This window comes from Staurois parvus, unplaced genomic scaffold (assembly GCF_062004578.1).
Source record: "Staurois parvus isolate SC_StPar_1 unplaced genomic scaffold, SC_StPar_1.0 ptg000129l, whole genome shotgun sequence".
Taxonomy (NCBI): Eukaryota; Metazoa; Chordata; class Amphibia; order Anura; family Ranidae; genus Staurois; species Staurois parvus.
The window spans coordinates 2,972,090-2,987,262 of record NW_028317925.1 but is presented as its reverse complement, the minus strand read 5'-3'; positions in this window follow the sequence as shown (position 1 = coordinate 2,987,262).

The window sequence follows — 15,173 nt, the reverse complement described above, 5'->3', positions numbered from 1 at the left end:
ACCTATCAAATTTTTTAAGGCCCTGGAGCACCAGGACAATGGAATTACTCACAAAATGACCTAATTTTGGAAGGCAAACATCCCAATGAATATTCTACGAGGCATCATGAGTCTTTTGAACATGTCATTTTTTTTCCACAAGTTTGCAGAAAATATGGAAAGAAAATGCAAATGTATTTTTTTTTACACAGTTTTCCATTTATAAGATATTTCCAACACATAGCATGTATATACCAAATATTACACCCCAAAATACATTCTGCTACTCCTCCTGAGTATGGGGATACCACATGTGTAAGACCTTTTCACAGACTTGTCACATACAGAGGCCCAATATCCAAGAAGCACTTACAGGTGTTCTGGAAGCATAAACTACAAACCTCATTTCTTGACTATCACGATTTTTAAGGCCCTGGAGCACCAGGACAATGGAATTACCCACAAAATTACCCCATTTTGGAAGGCAAACATCCCAATGTATATTCTACGAGGCATAATGAGTCTTTTTAACATGTCATTTTTTTCTACAAGTTTTTGGAAAATGTGGAAAGAAAGTGAAAATGTATTTTTTTTACACAAAGTTGTCGATTTATAATATATTTCTAACACATAGCATGTACATACCAAAAATTACTCCCCAAAATACATTCTGCTACTCCTGCTGAGTATGGGGATGCTACATGTGTAAGATGACTTTTCAACAGCCTGCCCACATGCAGAGGCCCAACATCCAAGTAGGACCTACAGGCGTTCTGGAGGCATACAGTAAATTGCACATTTCATTTCCTGACTACCTATCACAATTTTGAGAGCCCCGGAGCACCAGGATAATGGAATTACCCACAAAATGGCCCATTTTGGAAAGCAAACACCCCAATGTATATTCTACGAGGCATAATGAGTCTTTTGAACATGACATTTTTTTCCACAAGTTTTCAGAAAATGTGGAAAGAAAATGAAAACCTATTTGTTTTACACAGAGTTTTCCATTTATAAGACATTTCTAACACATAGCATGTACATACCAAAAATTACACCTCAAAATACAGTCCATTTTTACCAGAACTCATTTTTACCTTCACCTGTGGCTGCCATCCTTTCAGAACCAGTAAAGTGTCTTTCTTGCTAACATATGAAATTCTGCATTTAGCCTGCTAGAGAGTGACTTTGAGTTAAGGAAAGCAGTAGCTGCATTTTGGTTATTCTGATGCCAACTCTGGCATAATCTCCATAATGCCATGGCTCTAAATCTGCCCCAACTGTATTTCCACTTTGTCTATAGGCTTTAGTCACCTGCCATCCTTTGGATCATGTGTGCTCAGCCTCTGGCCCCCAAGAACTACAAGTCCTATCATGCCTTTGCCTTTGGGAGTAATGCTTGTAACTGTCAGCCTTGCAATGCCTCATGGGACTTGTAGTCCCACAACAGCTGGAGAACCAGAGGTTGAGCACCCATGCTTTAGATCCAAAAAGCAAGATCCTCCACCTGCCCCTCCATAAGGCCCAGCTCTCAAGACTAGCTGCTTCCTAAAGCCTCGTACACACAATGAGAATATTGGACGAATGATTGTCCATTTTTATTTTTTCGTTTTTGCATGCTAGTCTCATATTAAAAATTAAGAGTTAATAAAGTTACAAACATTCTTGTACAACAGAATACAACTTTAGAAGTGATGTATTGAATTGTACTGTACTGTAACATATTCTTTTGTTCCAAAGCATGCCCAGTCTTGATCACTCAATTCTTTTTTGGACAAATACTGTACTGAGTAAATGGAAATCGCTCACTCTGCTATCCGAGAAAAAATTTAATGCTTGTCCTTTGGGATATTTCTGCATGAACTTGGCTCCCGAAAGCTGTGTACTAATGATCAGATGATTGTACGATTCCTTCGAAAGCTATTTTTGTCATTAGATTTCCTGTGTGTACTAGGCATAAGTGTCAACCTTTGTGGGAATTCCAAGATTTTGGGTTTGGCTCATCCAAAGTCTTTTCCAAAATGTCTCGAGGGAATAAGGAAGGGGATAATGCTACTAAATTAGAGGACCAATATAACTGTATTTTCCATTTGCATGGAAACGCAACCACTTAAAGTGTTGCTAAACCCACAACAGTAAAATCAGTCTGTATATGCAGGAAAGCATGCTTGTTATACTCACTATGGAATCTAAGGAGTTAATCCTCTGCATTGTGTAAAAAGGATGTTTGATCCTGACTTCTCTGATCCTCCCCTTCTTCCAGTGTCTAAGACATATGTGTGGAGACGCTCTGCACATGCTCAGTTTGGGGTGTATTGCTAGAGAGGGTTTTTTTTTCTTGAGAGAGTGCATGTGATCAACACGGGGCCAATCAGCACTGTCCAGACAGAGGTCAGGGGTTTTGCATCCTCCTAGAGCAGAAAGAAAACTCCTCCTACAAGCTTTAACATGTGCTCTGCTGGACACTGATAGAAGGCACAAGACTGCTCTAACTGCTGATGAGAAAAGGTATTTAGCATTTAATATTTACTAAGATAACTGCATTTCCATATCCTGTGTACTTTGGGAGATAAAATGAAAGTAGGGTCCCGGATTTAGTAACATTTTAAAGACCATACAACTTACATATAGATTTTTTTAGGTGGCTCCACTGTTTTCAGCTGCAGATCTGTTGTCACATACAAGTTATCACTTGTAGAGGGCTGAGAAGGTGTTAGTCAATGTAATAGCAATAGGTAAAGTTTAAAAAAATCCCAGTGACATATAATAATAAAAAAACTAAAACTTTTTTAAAGCTCTTTGTCCCTATGTACATACAAATGCAAACACATGTTGGATGTGTCTCGCTGAGAATGCTGGAGTGAGAGAAATAACACTGAATCCATCTATCGCTGTTAGCTCTAAAAGAGTGGTCTCCAAACTGTGGCCTACAGGTTGGATGCAGACTTTTAACTGGCCATTGGGGCACTCTTCCTCCCACTGATACAAGGCAGTATTCATCCTACTTACACCAATAATGGGGCAAAATTTCTCTCACTGATATCAAAGATGGGGCACTGTTGATCTCACTGATACCAAAGATGGGACACTATTCCTCCCACTGACACCAATGAAGAGGTAATATTCCTCCCACTGACACCAACAATGAGACACCATTCCTCCCAATAATACCAAGAATGGGGAACTATTCCTCCTAATAATACAAACAATGAGGCACCATTCCTCCTAATAATACCAACAATGGGGAACTATTCCTCCTAATGATACAAAGAATGAGGCACCATTCCTCTGAATAATACCAACAATAGGGCACTATTCCTCCTAATGATACAAACAATGAGGCACCATTCCTCCTAATAATACAAAGGGGGCAACATTCCCCCCACTAACACCAACAATGGGGCATTATAAGAGGTAATATTCGTCCCACTGACACCAACAATGAGACATCATTCCTCCTAATAATACCAACAATGGGGAACTATTCCTCCTAATAATACAAACAATGAGGCACCATTCCTTCCAGTAATACCAACAATGGCGCACTATTCCTCCTAATAATACCAACAATGGGGAACTATTCCTTCTAATAATACTAACAATGGGGCACTATTCCTCCTAATAATACAAACAATGAGGCACCATTCCTCCTAATAATACCAACAATGGGGCATTATTCCTCCAAATAATACAAACAATGAGGCACCATTCCTCCTAATAATACCAACAATAGGGCACTATTCCTCCTAATAATACAAACAATGAGGCACCATTCCTTCTAATAATACCAACAATGGGGCATTATTACTTCCAATAATACCAACAATGAGACACTATTCCTTCCAATAATGCCAACAATGAGGCAACATTCCTCCCAATAATACCAACAATGGGGCATTATTACTTCCAATAATACCAACAATAAGGCACTATTCCTTCCAATAATGCCAACAATGAGGCACTACTCCTTCCAATAATGCCAACAATGGGGCATTATTCCTTCCAATAGTACCAACAATGAGGCGCCATTCCTCCCAATAACACCAATACTGGGGCACTATTCCTCCCAATAATACCAACAATGGGGCACTATTCTTCATCCTACTGACCATGTAAAATTTTTACTCTCATTGACCACCAAGCCTGCAACATTTTTTACTAACACTGATACCAGTAATACCAGGTCATTTTCTATTCCCAGTGGCCACAGTCTAGCTCCCCTAAAATCTGGAGACGAGTAAACTGGCTATGAGACGTGATTCTTGTGAGCTACTGTGGTGTATCTTATAAAAGATATATTAAGTGAATATATAGTTGGTTAATAAATGGAACTGAGTGAAGTATATAGAGAGATAAAATAAATTAAATAAACTGGTGTGTGAAATATTTAAATAAATATTTAAATAAATGAGTGGGTCGCCTACACTATACACATACTTATACAAGTGTGTCACTATAAATGAATTAAAATACAAAGTGTCACGCTCCACTGGCAATCAATAAAATGTGAAATATAAACGTACACAATTATATAATTATATATATATAAATTAAATAAATTAATAAAATAACGTGAGTCCAACATTAATTCAGCAGCATAATGTTGCAATCATACTGATGCTGTGTGCTTGTCTTTAACCAATTCAATACCGGGCAATTTTACACCTTCCTGCCCAGGCCAGTTTTCAGGTTTCAGCGCTCTCACACTTTGAATGACAATTGCGCGGTCATACAACATTGTACCCAAATGAAAATTTTATCATTTTCTTCACACAACTAGAGCTTTCTTTTGGTGGTATTTAATTATCGCTGGGGTTTTTATTTTTTGCTAAATTAACAAATAAAGACCAAAAATCTTGAAAAAAACACGTTTTTCTTTGTTTCTGTTATAAAAGTTTGCAAATAAATAATTGTTCTTCATACATTTAGGCCAAGATGTATTCTGCTACATGTCTTTGGTGAAAATAACCCAAATTAGGATGTATTTTTTAGTTTGTAGGAAAGTTATAGAGTTCACAAACTATGGTATAGATCTGAATATTGATCAATCCTGAAGTACTGACAGCCAATCTAATTTCTTGAGGTCCAAGAATGTCAGAACAGTACAGATATCCCCAAATGACCCCTTTTTGTAAAGTAGACAGTCCAACGTACTTCATAAGAGGCATGGCGAGTTTTTTGAAGTTGTATTTTTTTTGTCATAATTTTTCGGAAAATGAAAAAATTTAAAAAATTAGTTTCAGTATTTTTTTTTTACATATTGTCACCAGTGCAGTACAGCGTCATCATATAACTGGCATGGCAGTGATCAGGGACACTGACTGGTGACAGTATGAAAAAATATATATATTTTAAAAAAAATTTTATTATTTTTTATTAAATTATTTTTCTTTTTTTTAAGATATTTCACTATGACCAAAGTAGTACAATGTTACCATAGTAACATTGTACCACTTTGGGGAAGTGATCAGTATTTTATTTATTTTTTTTACACAATTTGATTATAGCAAAAAATTCATTTGCTATAAGCAAGCATTTACCTGAATGACATCGATTCATTCAGGGTTTTTTTTTTTGTGCTTAGCTGTGATTTGACATGTGCATGTGATTAGCTGTGACCATTCACAGCTAGACACTAGTATACAATGGATGGCATGAATGAAGCCATCCATTGTATACAACTGTCATATAGTACTGGCAACGGGGGCCGATACTCAGATCTGTCATCGGCCGTGTCCGAGGTACACGGCCGGTGACAGATCATGCCGCTGCGTGGCTCTGCAGGAGCGCAATCTGCGCATGTGCGGGAGGACGCCATATGGCGTCCACCCGGAACGCTGATGACATTTGCCGGCCGCCATTCGGCCATAGGGCGGGCGGCAAATGGTTAAATAATAAGTGACTATGATGTGTCTTTCAATAGTATAATAAAAATAGGTATCGTATAGTCCACCAATCTTTAACTTATGTGCTCCTTTACCAGTTGTGCTCTCACCTGGTGTATATGACCAAACTGTTAAGTGAGGTCAAAAAAGCTTGTGTCCCTTTAATTGGACTCAGAAATGAGTAGATAAATGTATCCCTGTTTCCCAGATGGATGGATGGATGGATGAGTGGAGTGTTTCCCTTTTCCCAGCAGGGGGTCTCACTACTTCCTAAAGACCTATTTCCTGGAGGCGGATGGATGAATGGAGTTATCCCTCTTCCCACTAGGGGGTCTCTTCACTCCCTTCAGATTTTTCTCTCCATATGCATAAGTGCCATGTAATTTAAAAAATAAAATATTGTGCCTTATCTTCTTTTTAAAATATTTATTAAACAAATGCAGTGCACTCACATGAAATATGAGTTAAAATCGCTTTTTATACAAAAATACAGGATCCTCAATATACCTACTGTGTAGTTGCCTTTAAGCGTTGTGACATCAGACGGGGCGCTCTGACGTCAAGACGCTTAAAGGCATTTGTCAGTGGAGCGCGACACCTTGTAATTTGATTAATTTAGAGTAAACTGGCCCTTTATTTAATAAGGGCCTTTATTCAAATTTGGAGTATTCATTTTTTTTTTAACCATTTGATGGGTGTGTGCAGTTTTAAGGTTTGATACATTTGATAGGGGTGTGGGTACAATGAGGGCAGAAGCCAACATAAAGAATGGAACACAAACATCATATACTTTATCTAGACCTAGTATAATCCTTAACCCCTTTTGTGACTAGATGGTCAATACGTACAGTTGTGTTCAAAATAATAGCAGTCAGACATCACTAACCTGATCAATCACTGTTTTTGGTAGAAATGATATTTCTACATGGCAAATAATTTACTAGCAGGTGTAGTAGAGTAATAGAAATCCAACAGACCCAACAGTCATGACATGCATGCTGCTGATTCTGTGTAATTGAATCACTAATTGAATCCAGTTATTAGGAAGCGTGTCCCAATACTTTTGGTAATAAATTGTGTGTGTATGTATATATGTATATATATATATAAAGTCATGTTCAAAATAATAGCAGTCAGACGTCACTAACCTGATCAATCACTGTTTTTGGTAGAAATTATATTTCTACATGGCAAATAATTTACTAGCAGGTGTAGTAGAGTAATAGAAATCCAACAGACCCAACAGTCATGACATGCATGCTGCTGATTCTGTGTAATTGAATCACTAATTGAAAGGAGCATGTTCAAAATAATAGCAGTGTGGAGTTCTATTAGTGAGGTCATTCATTCTTTGAAAAACAGGTGACAATTATTGCCCTTATTTAAGGAAGGAAGGCAGCAAATGTTGTACATGCTGGTTACAGTGCATTTCTCTCTGAAATTCTGAGGAAAATGGGTTGTTCCAGACATTGTTCAGAAGAACAGCGTACCTTGATTAAAAAGATGACTGGAGAGGGGATAACATATAAAGAAGTGCAGAAAATGATAGGCTGCTCAGCTAAAATGATCGCAAATGCTTTAAAATGGCAACCAAAACCTGAAAGACGTGGAAGAAAGCGAAAAACTACCATTTGAATGGATAGAAGAATAGCCAAAATGGCAAGGACTCAGAAAACAATCAGCCCCAGGAAGATCAAAGAAGGTCTAAAGTTACCTGTGACTACTGTTACAATTAGAAGACGCCTATGTGAAGCCAAGCTATCTGCAAGAAGCCCCCGCAAAGTCCCACTGTTGAAAAAAAGACGTATGCTGAAGAGGTTACAATTTGCCAAAGAGCACATTGACTGGCCTAAAGAGAAATGGCGCAACATTTTGTGGACTGATGAAAGTAAGATTGTTCTTTTTTGGGTCTAGTGGCCGGAGACAGTTTGTCAGACGACCCCCAAACACTGAATTCAAGCCACAGTACACTGTGAAGACAGTGACGCATGGTTGCGCAAGCATCATGATATGGGGATGTTTCTCATACTACGGTGTTGGGCTTATATATCTCATACCAGGGATCATGGATCAGTTTGAATACATCAGAGTACTTGAAGAGGTCATGCTGCCTTATGCTGAAGAGGAAATGCCCTTGAAATGGGTGTTCCAACAAGACAACGACCCCAAACACACCAGTAAACGTGCAACATCTTGGTTCCAGACCAACAAGATTGACGTTATAGAGTGGCCAGCCCAATCCCCGGATCTTAATCCAATAGAAAACTTGTGGGGTGACATCAAAAATGCAGTTTCTGAGGCAAAACCAAGAAATAGAGAAGAACTGTGGAATGTAGTCCAATCATCCTGGGCTGGAATACCTGTTCACAGGTGCCAGAAGTTGGTTGACTCCATGCAACACAGATGTACAGCAGTTCTCACAAACAGTGCTTATACAACTAAATATTAATTAAATGATTCAAAGGAAAGCAAAATCTTCAAACATTTTTCAGTTTATATAGTGAATGTTTGAGTTTGTAAAGAAGAATACAAACACTGCTATTTTTTTGAACAGTCCAATATTCACTTTTCTTAAATTTTTTTAGAGGAACAACACAAATTTGATATATTTTTCTTCATGTTTTGATTTGGAATAGAATGTGTAGTGTTCCCAATGCATTTGAGTGTATGGAAATAAAAGCTATTAGAAGGATTTTGAGCTTTATTCACTTTTTTCAACACACTGCTATTATTTTGAACACAACTGTATCTTCAGGACTTAACAGGCCATTGGAGAATGGGAGATGTGAGTTCAAAGTTGATCCAGAGTGGTCATTAGCAGAGTTCCTACCACAGTGCTACAAATTAAAACTTCACTGAGTAGGCCAATGGTAGTCAGCTTTTTAGATAGTGCAGCCCCTGACATCACCAAAGGGACACACATAAAATTTAGTAAATATTCAGAGTTAGCTGACATACAACAGGATAGTGCCAAAGCCTATGGTCATGTCAATGAGGCGATATTACACTGAAATCAGTGGATGCGATTTTGCATTGAATTCAATGGGAGGCAGTTGTGGGGAGAGAGAGAGAGAGAGAGAGAGAGAGAGAGAGAGAGAGAGAGATGGCAACATCGCACCTGTACTGAAATCGCACAGGAATGGCATTCATAAAGAAGCTTTGCGATTTCAGCTCACAAATGTGTGAATCTAGGCTAAAGAGGCAGCTTGCCTGCAGCAAAAAAACCCACATGCCCGGCGCCTGGAACAATATGATTTGCGCATCCCTGTACAAGAGATGGTCAGAGACAAAATACATGATACAAAAGAGATGGCCAGAGACTGCGGACATGCTGCAGGAGACTGTCAGAGAGTGAGAACATGCTATAGGAATTGTTGGAAACTGGGGACATGTTTCAGGAGTCACAGGCTGGAGATACACTGCTCAAAAAATTCAAGGAACACTTTTTAATCAGAGTACAGCATCAAGTCCATTAATTAAACTCCTGGATATTGATCTGGTAATTTCAGTAGCTGGGGGGGGGGGGGGTTGTTCATCAGTTTCAGCTGCTTTGGTGTTAATGAAATTAATAACAGGTGCACTAGATGGGCAACAATGAGACAAATGGTTTTACAGGTGGAGGCCACTGAAATTTTTTCTCTACTCATCTTTTTGGTTTTTTACTACTTTTGCATTTGGCTAGGGTCAGTGTCACTACTGGTAGAATGAGGCCACACCTGGACCCTACAGAGGTTGCACAGGCAGTCCAACTCTTCCAGGATGGTACATCAATATGTGCCATTGCCAGAAGGTTTGCTGTGTCTCCCAGCACAGTCTCAAAAGCATGGAGGAGATTCCAAGAGACAGGCAGTTACTCTAGGAGAGCTGGACAGGTCCACCATAGAAAGTCCTTAACCCATCAGCAGGACCGGTGTCTGCTCCTTTGAGGAACAGGATGAACACTACCAGAGCCCTACAAAATGACCTCCAGCAGGCCACTCATGTGAATGTCTCTGACCAAACAATCAGAAACAGACTTCATGAGGGTGGCCTGAGGGCTCGAATTCCTCTAGTAGGCCCTGTGCTTACTGCCTGGGACTATAGAGCTCGATTGGCATTTGCCATTGAACACCAGAATTGGCAGGTCCGCCACTGGCACCCTGTGCTTTTCACAGATGAGAGCAGGTTCACCATGAGCACATGTGACAGACGTGAAAGGGTCTGGAGAAGCCGTGGAAAACTTTACGCTGCATATAACATCGTTCAGCATGACCATTTTGGTGGTGGGTCAGTGATGGTCTGGGGAGGCATATCCATGGAGGGACGCACGGACCTCTAGAGGCTTGATAATGGCACCCTGACTGCCAATAGGTATTGGGATGGAATCCTTGGACCCATTGTCAGACTCTACACTGGTGCAGTAGGTCCTGGGTTCCTCCTGGTGCATGACAATGCTCGGCCTCATGTGGCAAGAGTATGTAGGAAATTCCTAGTGGATGAAGGAATTGATACCATTGAATGGCCCCCACAGCAAAATGGACTAGCCTGCTGCATAATTTTTCAACTTTGATTTTCAGGGTGTCTTTGAATTCAGTCCTCTGCATAATGTTGATAATTTTCATTTCACACAGGGATGCACAGGTGTTCTGTCCAGGCAGTCCTGTTGATGTCAATTGGGGAGCATTAGCTGCATGGACACAACCACTGCTCCCAATTTGACATCTGTTCTAGTGCATGGTCCTGAACGCGGACATTGTGCATTTGGGGCCATGTACCCACATGGCTATTGAATTGGGAGCTGCAGTTTTGTCTGTGCAGCCACTACATCACAATTGACATCAATTGGACTGCCTGCACACGCCATGTGGCTCTCACACATGTGTGCATTGTAGTACACCCATGTGAAAGAGGCCTATTGCAGCATGTATATACAGTGGAGCAAAAAAGTATTTAGTCAGCCACCAATTGTGTAAGTTCTCCCACTTAAAAAGATGACAGAGGCCTGTAATTGGTATCATAGGTAGACCTCAACTATGAGAGACAAAATGAGAAAAAAAATCCAGACAATCACATTGGCTGATTTGGAAAGAATTTATTTGCAAATTATGGTGGAAAATAAGTATTTGGTCAATATCAAAAGTTCATCTCAATACTTTGTTATATATCCTTTGTTGGCAATGACAGAGGTCAAATGTTTCCTGTAAGTCTTCACAAGGTTGGCACACACTGTTGCTGGTATGTTGGCCCATTGCTCCATGCAGATCTCCTCTAGAGCAGTGATGTTTTGGGGCTGTCGCTGGGCAACACGGACTTTCAACTCCCCCCAAAGGTTTTCTATGGGGTTGAGATCTGGAGACTGGCTAGGCCACTCCAGGACCTTGAAATGCTTTTACGAAGCCACTCCTTCGTTGCCTGGGCGGTATGTTTGGGATCATTGTCATGTTGGAAGACACAGCCACGTTTCATCTTCAATGCCCTTGCTGATGGAAGGAGGTTTACACTCAAAATCTCACGATACATGGCCCCATTCATTCTGTCCTGTACATGGATCAGTCGTCCTGGTCCCTTTGTGGAGAAACAGCCCAAATGCACGATGTTGCCACCCCCATGCTTCACAGTAGGTATGGTGTTCTTTGGATGCAACTCAGCATTCTCTCTCCTCCAAACACGACGAGTTTTGTTTCTACCAAACAGTTCTATTTTGGTTTCATCTGACCATATGACATTCTCCCAATCCTCTTCTGGATCATCCAAATGCTCTCTAGCAAACTTCAGACGGGCCCGGACATGTACTGGCTTAAGCAGGGGGGCTTGTCTGGCACTGCAGGATCTGAGTCCCTGGCGGCGTAGTGTGTTACTGATGGTAGCCTTTGTTACGTTGGTCCCAGCTCTCTGCAGGTCATTCACTAGGTCCCCCCCGTGTGTTCCTGGGATTTTTGCTCACCGTTCTTGTGATCATTTTGACCCCACGGGTGAGATCCTGTGTGGAGCCCCAGATCGAGGGAGATTATCAGTGGTCTTGTATGTCTTCCATTTCTAATTATTGCTCCCACAATGGATTTGTTCACACCAAGCTGCTTGCCTGTTGGATTTTTTTTTTCATATTGTCTCTCATAGTTGAGGTCTACCTATGATGCCAATTACAGGCCTCTCTCATCTTTTTAAGTGGGAGAACTTGCACAATTGGTGGCTGACAAAATACTTTTTTGTTCCACTGTATATTTTTACCTATGCCGGGTGCAAGGATTTTTTTTCTACACTGCAAAGGTGCATTTTACTACCACCTCCCATCCTGGTGCCCTAAAGCAGCTTCCTATACAGCTTTATGCTGGTACTGGCCCTGGCCTCATTCACACTAAGTCTTCATGCATACTGGACTTTTTACAGCCACTGTTTTTAGCTTTTGACATTTTTTTCTACAGCCAATAAACTCACCAGCATGTTATCCTATGTGTCCATGCACACACAGACTGTAATCAGCGTTTTTTGGCAGGGGCGTTTTTTGGCTAGAAAAACCCCCCAGAACTGGTGGGTTTCTAGAGGAGTTTGTTAGCTGTAAAAATGCTCTAATGCTGAAAAACTTTGTAAAACACAGCAAACTGGTGTTCTTGGACTTTTTTTGAGCAAAAAAATAAACATATTTGGTAAAAAACCGCTAAAAAACATGGCAAAATGCTAATGCAAAAACGCTAAAAAACTCACGTTTTTAACATGACATTACACAGCTAACGGTACCAGCATTATGAAAATGCCCAGTGTGCATGGAGCCTAACACACAGTGTTTAGCTGTTCTAAATGCAGAAGTCATATGGGAAGTAGAAACAACTTTTTTATTCCCAGATAATTTTTCCTGCGTTCAGATGTTCCTGCTTAAGGCCCAGTTCACACTGGCATTAGATATTTGGGGGATGTTTTTACCGCCTTAGAACACCTAACAAAGCAGCCTACAATAGATAATATGGATGGTGGACAGAAATGTTCACATCTGAAAAATGTACTGTTTGCATTGCTTCGTTTTGCTCTGTGGCAAAAATTAAGCTACATGTTGAGTCTCAAAGGAGTTGAAGCTTGTCAACTCCTTCCATTCAAGTCTATGGTGATGTGCCATTAACACTCCTGCAACATTTACAATGTCTACTGTGCTTTTGACAAGCATTTATCAAATATCAGTGAGGTTAAAAAAAACACTTCCCCTTAAAGTAGAATTAAAGGCAACACTTTTTTTAGTGGTTTGTGTAGCAATTGTGCACAAAGAGATGGACGTGGTCATCCATCTTGCTAAGGATCCTCTATCTTGTATCTCTCTCCCTCCAATCCCCCCTCCCTCTCTGTTGAGTGACAAGTGGTACCTGTGTGCTGGGTTCAGAAGTGCACAGGCAATCAGGCACAGCGGGACAGCTTCATGGTTATAAATCCCAAATTAGCTGGTGCCCGGGTGTCTGTTAGCTTCTCAATTTGAGATAATCGTAAAGCCATAAACCAGTCCTTCACTGGGCTTCAAACGCATTCCAGCTAGCCATAAAACAGACATCACATTTAAAACCCACTTTTCCCTATAATTTCATATCTTAAGGTAGGAAATAATTATATGAAAATAAAGCACATATTCGGATAGCTCAGCTTAATGCGAGTCGTCTGATATCTTACAGCCCTGGATTACGTATACCCGACCTGGATTACGTATACCCGAGAGCAGAAAGTGATATCTCCTTAACTGTCCCAAGCAGATATGTCATAACTGGTATCTGGATGTTCAGAATATCATTCTGCAGATTATCCTACCCGTGGATGGAATGTTACATGTACCTAGGGAAGGTTATTGACCCTGGTATAACTTGGGAGGGATTTTGGTTCTAGCCTGAGTCCCCCGCCTCAAACACCCCTCCCCAAATGAGGCGATTGGTTCTCTGCTGTAAGGAGACACCCTGCTAAGTTCCTAGAAAAAGGCTGTCAGGTTTGGAGAAGTTGAAGAATTCTCCCTTTTAACATCAGAACCAACTTGGGAGACGGTACCCTTTTGCTCTGAAACCTGATCTGCTGAACCCAGGACTTTTGGCAAGTACTCTACCTCTCTAAACTTCTTTCTGTTATTTCTTTGCTGTGTTATTGCTCTCTGTATTTATATATATATATATATTGGCTACATCTTTTTCTGTAAATATTTTTATTGCACCCTTTTGACCTTTTTAGTAATAAATCCTATTTTCTGAAGTGTTGAACTGTTTCTAAAGTTCTTTAATGCAAACTAAGAATCCCTGTCTCTGAAGAGCGCTACTGTGGGTTTTAAACCTCTATATACCTCTGCCTGCGGTGACAGTGGTATACAGACGATTATTCAAACATCATAGTGTTAGTGCTAATATTGGCAAGTTTCCTCCTTTTCTCTACTAAAAGGCGGTGGTGGCAGTGTGAAGGGTTAATTGCGTAATTAACCTGACTCAGTAACAATCGCTCTCAGGCTGCAGGTGCATAGATTGTGGTCCATTAGCTGGAAAATCTTTGTGCAGGGTGCAGCTGAGCGTGGTATTGTTATGCACGTGACAGTGCCGTTTTAGATTGGCTAGTCCTTCAGTCACGAGTTGGTGAGAAGGGCTAGGGTCTGATGCTGCGATCGTCACAGTTTGGATAGAGTAAGGGAGGGTCGTAACACATGTCAGTTAATGTTTGCCATTCTTGTCCCATTGGGGAGATTTCCATTCACTTCCTCTCCAATAACCAATACAGAACATGAGAGGAAATCACTCTAAAGTGAGGGAATCCCAGACTGTCACCAGAATTTCCCCATTGGAAGATTTACCCTTTATTCCTATTCTGGTGACAACCCAGCAATGATAACAGGCTGGACACCTAGGATATATATATATATATATATATATATATATATATATATATCTCACCAGACTTTAAAAGATAAGTTCACCTTTTGTAACATGTTACACCCATATTCAGGGTGTAACATGTTACGATCTGACCAGCCCCCACAAGTCCCCAACACCCGCTGTGACAGCTAGTGGGGGATCTTCTCCCCCCTTGCTAGCTGTCACAATTTTTAAAAATCTGTGGCTGTGTGGGACTCCGCCCACATATTTATTCACAGCATTCTGTGAATAGGAAAACTACAAATCTCGGCAGCCTTTGTGGCTGTCTGCTTGTAATTTTCAATGAACTACCACAGCGCTCCACAGTACAGTGGTAGTTCATTGAGCCTTCCTGTCAGTAGTATCTGCTTGCTTATACATCCCGTACACTGACAGGTCAGCGGGAGGCCTGCATGGCATCAGCGATCTGCTAATAGCTGGTGCAATGCTTTAGATCGGGGGGGCAAACTCC